Here is an 11,548-nt window from a genome sequence, read left to right on the forward strand (position 1 = left end):
CAACCCTTGCTCTCTTTGAGCTGCGAGGTTAGGACGGCACGAGTCTTGTATGTCCCGTTGTTGAAGACGCTCGTGAACAATCCATCTTCAACAACTTCAGTATAGTTGACAGCTTCGTAGTTGTCGACTATACGAAGACCCGTGATCTCTGCGAAATGGTGGATGGTAAAAGCCCGAGGTTGACCCCCGAGCTCAATGAAGAGCGCATCCTCACTCGCGTGCCCTTCATACTCACCGACCCTCATCAACAAGTGGTTGATTATCTTTGACGACCTGTTGATCTTTGGAAGCTTCAGAAACTGGCCGAAGCAAGACTCTTGAAAAAGAGCCGTCTCCTCCGCTGTCATGTCAGCGGCTTCTTCAAATTTATCTAGTGAACCATAAAAACTGAAATTATGGTCCACTATTTCCCCTTCGGGGACAAACCTCTCCCATCCCTGAAAACCATTACAAAAAAGAATGAGAAAATCAAAACACAACCTTCAAACACTAAGATGGTAGATGTCAACAACTGGATGTTTGTTGACATTGATGTCAACTATTGATGGCAATTGTTGACATCTATACGTCAACAATTGATACCAGTTGTTGACATATAGATATCAACAATTGTCATCAACTGTTGACATCAAAGTCAACAAACATCCATTTGTTGACATTGATGTCAACTGTTGATGGCAATTGTTGACATCTATATTCATATCATTTGTTGACGTATAGATGTCAACAATTGACATCAACAGTTGACATCAATGTCAACAATTAGTTCAACAACAACAATATTCATTCAACATCAATATTCAATCAAACCATAACAAAACCGAGATAGCCCAATGCAAACCGAGATAACCCAAAACTAGTTAACCAAAACTAAACCGAACTCAAATTAAATCAAGTCTATCCCCAAATCAATCAAGGTCCCATCAATCAACAACAAATCAACCGAAAACCCTCAAACTAACCTGAATATTGGCGGACTTGGGGGGTTGCTCTTCTTCCTCGGCGTCAGACGTGACATGCATGGGCTTCCCCTTCCCACGCCGAGGTTTCTTCGCCAAACTCTTCACCGGTTTGGGTGAAGTTGTTGTTTTTCTTTTTCGGGACGGTTTGGGTGAAGACGACGACTCCTCCGGCGCCTTCGTCTTTGTCCGGGGACTCCGTCTAACAACTTCATTTTGTTTTTTCCGGGGTTGTTTGGGTGATTGAAAGTCGTTATCGTCGTCCATTTCCGGGACGGTTTAGGGTTAGGATTTGGGGGTTGGGTGAGAGAGCGAGATCGCGACAGAGGGAGAACGCGAGAATGAGAGAGAGCGCGAGGATGGTTAGACGGGACAGAGGAGAAGTGAGAATGACGATGGTTAGACGGGAAATGAGGAGAAGTGGACGGTTTTAGGAAGAGAAGAGGTGAGTGACCGTTTGAGAAGAGAGAATTTTGAGGAGAAAACGAGGGAGAGATATGAGCGGGAATGAGCGAAAATGAGGAGTGAGATGGGATATGAGGGAGAGTTGGTGTGGGTTGTAAGAAAAATTTAAGTGGAGGGTAAAAGGGTAGTTGTACATTTGAGTTAGTGGCATTTTTTGCCAAATTATGGTTTTGGTGGGAAATTGGAAAAAGTTAGTGATTTAGTAGTAGATAGGGCAATTTCTCTAGAAAATAAGCGCTATAAAATTGTATACAATAAGAAAAACTATATAGAGTTAAATATTAGGGTAAACTAGCAACGTAGCCATTTTGAAACATGGTTTTTGGAATCTAGCCAACGTTTGGTAAATTTTGCAATCTAGCCATTTACTGAAATTTACGGATATAAAATACTTAATTTACCCTTTTTCTTATACTTACTTGATCAAAACACTAGCCCACGTTTGACCGGTTTGAATTGTATACAGCCAATTAATTTAAGATTTTTTCGCAATTTAATTGGATATTTAGCTAATTTAATAGGAGATTCGGTGATTTAATTAAAAGAGAAAATTTAATGCAATAAATGCACAAAAAATTTACCATAATTAACATAAATTAACAAGTCAGCGGAGATTAACAAAAATTTACAAACATTTACACTGTATTTGCTTACACGGCTATAATTTCAGCAATTTAATTTCAACTTTTTGAATTCATAATATGAGATTCGGTGATGTAATTAAAAGGGAAAGGAAATATTTATTTGATTGAATAAGTCAAACAAGATAATGAATACACGTAATTATGATAAAATCTCGTTCAAAATTAGAAAATAAATTTGGAAAACAAAATACCGGATTAAATGCGTATTAAAGGAAAGGAAAGAAATCGGCTCTACCTGCACATATGTAAATTTACCATAATTAACAGAAATTAACAAAGCAACAGAGATTAACAAAAATTTACGAACATTTACACTGTATTTGCTTACACGGCTATAATGTTCATTAAATAAAAAAACGCTCAATAACCAACTTTGCCAAGTATAGAATTTTTTTTAAATTTCGAAATATAAACCGAATATAACAAATTCGGCTACAAAACCAAGTTTCAAAACGTGGGCTAGTATTTTTGAAACCAAACCAAGGCTAATATAGTAAATACCATCTTACATAAATATGACACGTCATCAAATTTGGCTAGATTCGAAAATTAAACGAAACGTTGGTTAGATTACAATTGCAACGTTTGAATTTTATGAGATTAAATGGTCAAGTTTGAGAAATCGAGATTGAAAAGTAGGTACATTTGTTCTTATTTTTATTTATGTATCGTGGTACTCTTAGCTTATAATATCTCTTATGGAAATTACTCGAGCCACCTCGTTTTAAGAAAAATTCTGAAAATACCTCACTTTTTATTTATTTTTTAGAACGCCTCGTTCAATGATGAAAATAGCTAACTTTTATAGATTTTTCTTGATTTTTAAAGTTTTATTAGACAATTTTTTGTATTTCTCTTAGATTCATTTAAGTTTTTTTATGTGGTTGTTTACAGTTCCATTAAATTTATAATAAAAGCAAACGAGGTATATATAGAATGTTTAAAATATCAGGTATTCAGGGAATCACCAATTTCAAACAAAGTGTTTATGAAATTTCCTTATATGGCTTTGGGCTATGTTTGCTAAAACTTCTAACTGACTTTGTGTTGGCCCAAGTTTCAAAATCCAAGCACGCCTTGCCTGACAATGGAGTCAGATAGGCCAATAGTTTGTTGAAAATGGAGACTGTAGTGTTGCGATTGATTGAGTAGATGTTTTTTTTCTTTCCATTTTCAGTTAATCTCAGAAATCTGTACACATTTCAAGTTTCAGAAATCCGTTGACCTGACCTTTCCAAGTAATCTACAGTGATTAGTGAGAGTCAACACATAATGCGTGAGCAGAGAATTTGCTTATTCGAGATCTTTTCTGTTGGGAAATTATTTTGAAGAAATTGAAGTGCTTTACTTTATCTGTGAAAATTAAAATCTGTTTAATAAATTTAGAAAACTCTAATGTGGAATGATAATTTATGTAAATAAAAAATTATCTCGAAGATGAAATGAGATTCAGATAAAGACAAATTAGATAATAAAAAAAATCTCATGTTAAAAAGTGATAGATATGCACAGCCACAGCTCGTTAACAGTAGTAAAATCTATTGCAAAAAGCCAAAATTGTTGCGAATGAATAGTTATGATTAGACTAAACTTCTTTCATCACGATATTCGAACGTGTAGTTGAATAGAAAAAAGGAAAAATGATATGAAATAGCCAATTCAAACTATGACTTTTGCAAAATAGCCATAGTTTCATTAGGTATAGCAAAATAGCCAATTTAAGAGTACTACGACTTTTAATCCTGCATCGATTAATTTTAATCCAGCCTTCATAAAGCTTACATTCTGTTTATAATTCGTTGGGATTAAATTTAATCCAGCCTAGATTAATCTTACTTGGACTAGTTTGCTTATAGTTGACAAACTATGGATATTTTGCAAAAACTTAAGTTCTATTTGGCTATATAGCCGCTTGACCCTAAAAAAAAAAAAAAATCACAGCAAATCCAAAAAAAAAATAATAATAATAATAATTCAGAAGACAAGGATTAATTATGCAAATCGCTCCGAAAAAAATGGTGGGATAATGCTTATCTTAATATTCTTTCGGCGGGTCTATAATAACCTATGATAAGTTTAGTTGGAATTTTTTTCCCCCCTATTTTGTTTTCTTAATAATTCGAAGAAGAAGTTACTTGTTTTATTATTATTATTAGTCATTTGTCTTTATCTTGTGTTGTGTAATCTGTGAGTGTTGCATGAAAGAGCATAAATGCTTTTAGCTGGACGCTGATCCACTCATAATACAACCATGCTTGTAATATTATCACTTTGTCTCTTATAAATTGACCATTTGATGGGCCTAATTGTTTCTCTTTGGGCCCACTTACTGCTCTGTTTGTAAGCACTAGTGTAAATCTGGTTCTTTTTGTGTGAAATGCAACGGACATAATATAGACTCTCTCTCTCTCTAGAAAGCTACTATTAATTAAAGCTGCTGAAAAACCATTGAATTCTCAAGCTAATTCCATTTGGGCAGCTTATGATTTATGAAGATTGTCTTGCCATTACTATATATATATATATAGAAAATTTTGTTGGATCCAAAAAGTGTAACACGGAAAAAAAAAGTGGGGACCTTTCATTCAAGAGTACAAGTTAATGATTAACTTCCTCAACTAAAATTGATACCAGACAGATTACTCGTTTTTGAAACTCAAATCTATCTAAAGTCCTTTTTATTATATTAAATTAATTTGCCTATTATAATACAATGTTAATTTGTTGGTTAGTGAGTTTATTAATGTTCTTAAAAAAAAGATAGTTAGCGACATAAATTTAGGAAATAATTTTATCTAACCAAACATTATTCTTAGATACCGTCCAAGATAAGAAGAACATTAATAACTGTTGACTTACTCAACAATAATGTAAACACAGTTTTAGCTGCCAAACATTATGCTCACACACTAATGTAAAAAGTGAAGAGAGAAAAATCTATCTAATTGAAGCATCTAATTAGATTTAGATTTTAATGTGTGGTGTCTTTTTGTGGACTACGCGTGCTCTTTGAAGATAACATGATTGTCAGAGTATTCTCAATTGTTTTAGGCAATTGAGAGACTTTTGACTCATAAATTCATCTAATAAAGCCCATGTTCTATGGCTTGTAGCATTAGTGATAAGCACTTATTAATATTATTATTTACGCATATATCCCCCATATGTCATTCGCATCCCGTCAAAATCCCCAGAGCATCCTTCGGTATGACAAGAGGCCCTGATTTAAACATGTGTTGTGTCAGAGTTAATAAAAAAAATTAAAAAAAAAAAACATCAAAATACAAATCAGAATCCCTAATGAAAGTAGAAATCGACGGTGTTAAGTTACATACTTAATTACATATCTTTGATTGTACTCTTGATTAATTTAAAGAAAAATCAAACTAATTGTGTTGCTAATCTAGAATTATTATTTTGTCTATTTTTCCAAATAATTATATATATATATATATGTATATATATATATATATATATATAACTTTAGCCCGTTATGTCGTCTAACTAATCATGACTGCTTGGAACCGGATGTGGTCGGAATTTTGGTTCAGACCAGCAACAACTCATACCACATAAGCGGAAGTTCCGTAGGGATCAAAGTGGTACTTTCGGTTTTGTAGACAGTCGAAAATGTCCAATAATAGCCGGAAAGTGTTCCTTCCGAGATGTACAATTGAAATTTTTTTCCCACTTTTTTTTTAACTAAATCATGTTCATGTTTGTTTGCGACGAATATATATATATATATATATATATATATATTATGTTGTATTTCACTTAATTCATTAATTTATTTTCTTTTGACCAGAACTGAAAATTTTACACGTATAAATAGAAATTTTGATTTATATTATATATATATATATATATATTTTATGTTGTATTTCACTTAATTCATTAATTTTTTTTCTTTTGACCAGAACTGAAAATTTTACACGTATAAATAGAAATTTTGATTTCGAATGGACGAAACTTCCGGTCTTTAACGGCCGAAAGATTTCCTTGAATTAGGAACTCGAAGGAAAGTAGAAGTAGAACTTCCATACCGTCCTATTATCAAAAATTACCTTTAACCATGTCATTGGGTTCAGATCCGACATGGAATACGACGGATGAAGATTGCACCTGATCGGATTTGGATTCGACGGGAGAACCAAGAGTCTTCTCTGATATGGAGACTCTGACAATCATGTGTTCTTTTTGTACTTAGGCAATTGAAGTTATATATTATTATAGGAGCACTGAAGGTAAATAGTTTTTATCCAACGTAAAAATTATATTTTAATCAATGTTTGGTTAATGGAAATTAGCCCCTCAAATTACTTGGCATTGTTTTCACTTATTTAATAGTTGACTAATTTTTTTCTTGCCCAACATATTTGTTTATAACTATCAATAACGGTTAATAAAAGTTTTAAATGCTCTATTTCATGGACTTTGCATCGTTGAAACACGTGTAATTCAATATAAAAAAGTTTATGAACAATAATTAATAGTTATTAACTATAGTTGTTTTAGAAGAAAAAAAAACACATAAATTTATTAAATGTTACATCTGATTATTAACAATAAGAGATTTCAAACAAAACCCAAATTTTAAGATATTAGAGAATCATCAAAATAATGAGAGAAATACGTTTTTAGACCGACTTTGAAGACCACCTCCCGGCTATGATCGAAAAATGTACCTTTAGGATGGAGTTCTTCTCCGATGAACTTCCACAATAATTAATATAATTTTTTAGTCGGCACAATGGGTATGTTCTTCAAAATCTTTGTTATGAGATCATTTCATTTGCCCAAAAAGTGGTGGCCCAACCCAAAAGGGGGAGGAGATACTCACTAGGCCAAGCCCAAGAAGAGTTAAGAGAGAATTCAAAATGACATATCCTAATAAGACGTCCTCATCGAGAGGTCTCATCAGACATCTTCATCACGACACCTCACTAGGAGACCTCATCTGGAGGTCCGTCCTCATCGGAAGACCTCATCAGACATCCTCATCTCGAGACCTCATCAGGTGACCTCATCGGGTGACCTCATTAGGAAACATCATTAGGTGGCCTCATCGGATGGTCTCAGTTGATGGCCTCATCGGATGACCTCATAAGGAGGCCTAATTAGACATCCTCATCATGTTACCTCATTGGGAGGTCTCATCAGACCTCCTCATCAAGTGACCTCGTTGGATTGTCTCATCCGATGGCCTCATCGGGTAACTCCATCAGGAGACCTCATTAGGTGACCTCATCACATGATCTCATCGGATGGTCTCATCTGATGGCCTCATTGGGTGACCCCATCGGGAGGTCTCATCAGATGACCTCATAGGGAGGCCTCACCAGACATCCTCATCGGGTGACCTCGTCGGGAGGTCTCATCAGACCTCCTCATCAAGAGACCTCATCAGGTGACTTCATCGAATTGTCTCATTCGATGGCCTCATCAGGTAACCTCATTGGGAGGTCTCATCAAACGTCTTCATCGGGAGGCCTCATTAGACATTCTCATAGAGAGACCTCATCAAGTGGCCTCATCGAGATAACTCATCGAGAAGTCTCATGAAATGTCATGATTGAGAGGTCTCATCAGACTTCCTCATCGGGAGGCCTCATAAGGTAGCCTCATCGGGTGACCTCATCAGACATCCTCATCAGGAGGCCTCAACAAGTAACCTCGTTGGGTGGCCTTACCAAATGACGAGAGACTACCCCGACTCTCATTAATGTACTATAATTACCTATAATCTCAACATTAGATGATGAATTTTTCTCAAATTAACAAAACTATGTCTCTTTCTCACCTCGCACTTTCTCTCTTGAATATTTCTCAACATTTGGATTAATGTTGAGCGTCGGAGGAAAACTGGTGCAGCGGGATTTTTGTTGATGAGATAAATGGACTACAATTGTTGATTCAACGCACGAATACCCAATCGAAGAACCTTTCTCCACCTATTGATTCGCTCACTAATACTAGGTCTCGGGTATCAAATTGGGTCCTCACAAGAACACACGAATTTAGGGATGAAAACAGAAAGGTTTTAATTTTCATTCATTCTAATCTCTGATCACCAAGGTCTGAAAATTGTGATTAAATACAAGTCACGGAAATCCCAAAGGACAACAAACACAAATGACAAGAAAATCAACGTACAAAATAAACCCAAAAGACAAGAAAACCAAAGGAAAAACAAACCCAAAAGTCACACAACTAAATTGCTAAACCATTAAATGGGCCGAGATATTTCGAAGCAGAATAAACTGGGGGCGGGATTCGATTTTTAACAAACTGTCCACGTAGTATTAAAGATCTCATCTTTCTCTTCGATTTGATATGCTGTACACGTAAATCCGACAAGCGAGTCAAAAGATACGGCCCTCTGAAGTTGGACCGACAGATTGGGACGCAAAATTCGGCCCCGCATCATTCTCTCCGGGTTGGAAAGAATTCGTCCTCGAATTCGAGCCCACGTCGTCAGGTGGCTTGTGTGGTTGATTCAGACTGACCTTCTCGGCAATTATGTCAGGTAGCGTATCGTAAACAAACACCACAACTCCCTAGATTCTCCAACTCCTCATCAGACCGAGCTAGGAAACTCGTTCTCGATTGGTGCTAGCTCTCCTTGCTCGGAGTGGTCACGTTCATGGTCTTTCTCGTCATAAATATTAGGACCTTCCCAAATAGGTCCAAAAATAACTTGCGAACAACAAGATACATGTTTGCGCCCCTGTCCACGTGCTCCTCGTCCTCATTCGCTTCGTCATATTCAGGCTCGTTCAACTTGACCTCGTCATTGATGGCCAAATCGTCCTCGACCTTGTTCAGCTTGTCACATACTGCCTCATTGACTTCGAACTCATCGAACTCAACCTCGTCGATCTCGTCGTACACGAGCTCATCATATACGGCTTCCATGTACTCCAACTCGTCGAACATGGATTCGTCATAGACGGCTTCGTCTTGAACAACTTCATCATAGACTAGTTCGTCAATTTTGACCTCGTCATATACGAGTTCGTCGTAGACGAGTTCATCGACTTCGATCTTGACCTCGCCGTAATTAGCCTCGTCGTCCTCGTCTTCGTACACGGCCTCCTCGTATACAGCTTCAACGTAGTCCACCCCATCGACAGCTTCGTCCTGCACAACTTCCTCGTAGACGGGTTTGTTGAGTTCGACCTCGTCGCACACGACCTCGAATCGTGGGGAGACGTGACTCAAAGAGCCTCCGGGGTCTTCACTCAAACACATGGCGTGTGTTGGGGTACGCCGGGCTGTCCGGGCACTGTGCGGCGAAGATGGGGCTGCGTAGGGAGGCTTTTGGCTCGTTGCGAAATTTGGTCGAACACCTGGTGTGCGCAGTGGCAAAAAAACATATTTGGACGAATCTAAAGCTTTTCTTACCCAATTTTCGTCGGGCCTCCTTGAGCGTCGCTGCTCGCTTCTCTTCTGGTTCTTAATGGCGATGTAGATCATTTGGACCAGTGGCTCCAAGATCCTCTCCATCTGTTCATGCATCTCCTCTTCCAAGCGTTGTTGCCGACAAGAATCACGTCGCGGCGGCACGCTTCAAGATCTTCGGCTCTGATACCAACTGATGCGGCGCGATTTTTGTTGATGAGATAAATGGACTACGATTGTTGATTCGATGCACGAATACCCAATCGAAGAACCTTCCTCCACCTATTGATTCGCTCACTAATACTAGGTTTCGGGCATCAAATCGGGTCCTCACAAGAACACACGAATTTGGGGATAAAAACACAAAAGTTTTAATTTTCATTCATTCTAATCTCTGATCACCAAGTTATGAAAATGGTGATTAAATACAAGTCAGGGAAATCCAAAAGGACAAGAAACACAAAGGACAAGAAAATCAACTGACAAAATAAACCCAAAAAACAAGAAAACCAAATGACTAACAAACTCAAAAGTCACACAATTAAATTGCTAAAACATTTAATGGGCCGAGATATTTCAAAGAAGAATCAACTGGGTCTGGGATTCGATTATCAACAAACTGTCCGCGACGTATTAAAGATCTCGTCTTTCTCTTTGATTTGATATGTTGTATGCGTAAATCCGACAGTCGAGTAAAAAATACGGCCCTCTGAAGTTGGACCGACAGATTGGGACGCAGAATTCGACCCCGCATCAAAAACCATTCGCTCCCCTCTAACTCACTTCTCCCTCTTTTGAACCACGGTCATAGGGTCCGTCTCTAGATCGAACCACAGTCACTTCAAAGTATTAATCCATTTTTCGACATTAATAATCTTGTTGTATAAATTCATAGGATTTGAAATTTCTTAATTTTGACATCATATTGGGTATATATGTATCCTTAATGTATTGAAGAGAAGAAAACAAATGAGTCGGGAATGGTTTATTAGAATGCAATCTGCTATGGATGAATGCAAAATATTCTATTGCTGGTGAAATAAAATCGATAAGACGTTAACTCACAATTCCTTTTGTAATTATGATTATACAATAAGATGAATCGATCTATTCTAAATACGTTAGGATTAAGTACGTGTAAAACAAATGCGTAATAGAAAGAAAACCCTAGTAAATGCATGTAAAACAATATCAATTACATAGACACGTGAGTGTTATAAACCCATCTAAGTGAAAGCCTATTGGAAATTGACGTGTCGTCGTGATATTGGATAAAAAATGAAAAAAAAAATATAAACAGTAACTTAGCATTGTGGTTTATTATATTATATAGATTTGTGGTCCGATGCCTATTCTCATTTTTTCTTCTTATGAGTTTTCTTGTAATTGAAGCGTTTTTTTTAGTGTTTAGACACAAGTTTTTAAAGGAAAGTGAAAATATAACCGATTGAAAGATTTTTTAACCCTCATTAATAATTTATATCTGACTAAAATAAATTTAATTGAACCAACTCATAGTCATAGAGTATTGGTCTATCTTTCTTACTATACATGTGTATGACTCTTCAAGCAAAACTCGCTGTCAACTTAAGCTTTTACTCAAAGCAAGTGTTTGTTCTTGATGATTCATTTTGATTATTTTATAATAAATTAATTTCGATTCTAAATTGTGATTTGCCATCCAAAACACTGAACCAAGATGGTAAGTATGATTAAAGAAAGGGTAATTAAGACCCATTAAACGTGGCAAGCAAATGAGATTAAGCGAAAAATAAAGCAAATTCATACAAAGTAAACATTGCGTGTGGCCACATAACATTGCTTATTGGCAACATGTTAAAGCCAAGAGAGAAATTATTATTAATAAATGTGGGCATGAAAATCATTCCTTAGCTCCTTCTGAATGTGGCCCCTAATCCCAACTCATAATTTTCCTATTACGTAGTTTGTTTTGTTGTTATTTCGTGCACTTTTCGGGTAATTAATTTTAAGGCATTGACGTGTAGTAAAAATAAAAAATAAAAAAGGATTGACGTCGATATGGAAATATAGTTCTTCCCTTCCTGCATCAGCCAA

This window comes from Urtica dioica, chromosome 3, assembly GCF_054948205.1.
Source record: "Urtica dioica subsp. dioica isolate 48M chromosome 3, U.dioica_male_clone48M_v1_H2, whole genome shotgun sequence".
Lineage (NCBI taxonomy): Eukaryota > Viridiplantae > Streptophyta > Magnoliopsida > Rosales > Urticaceae > Urtica > Urtica dioica.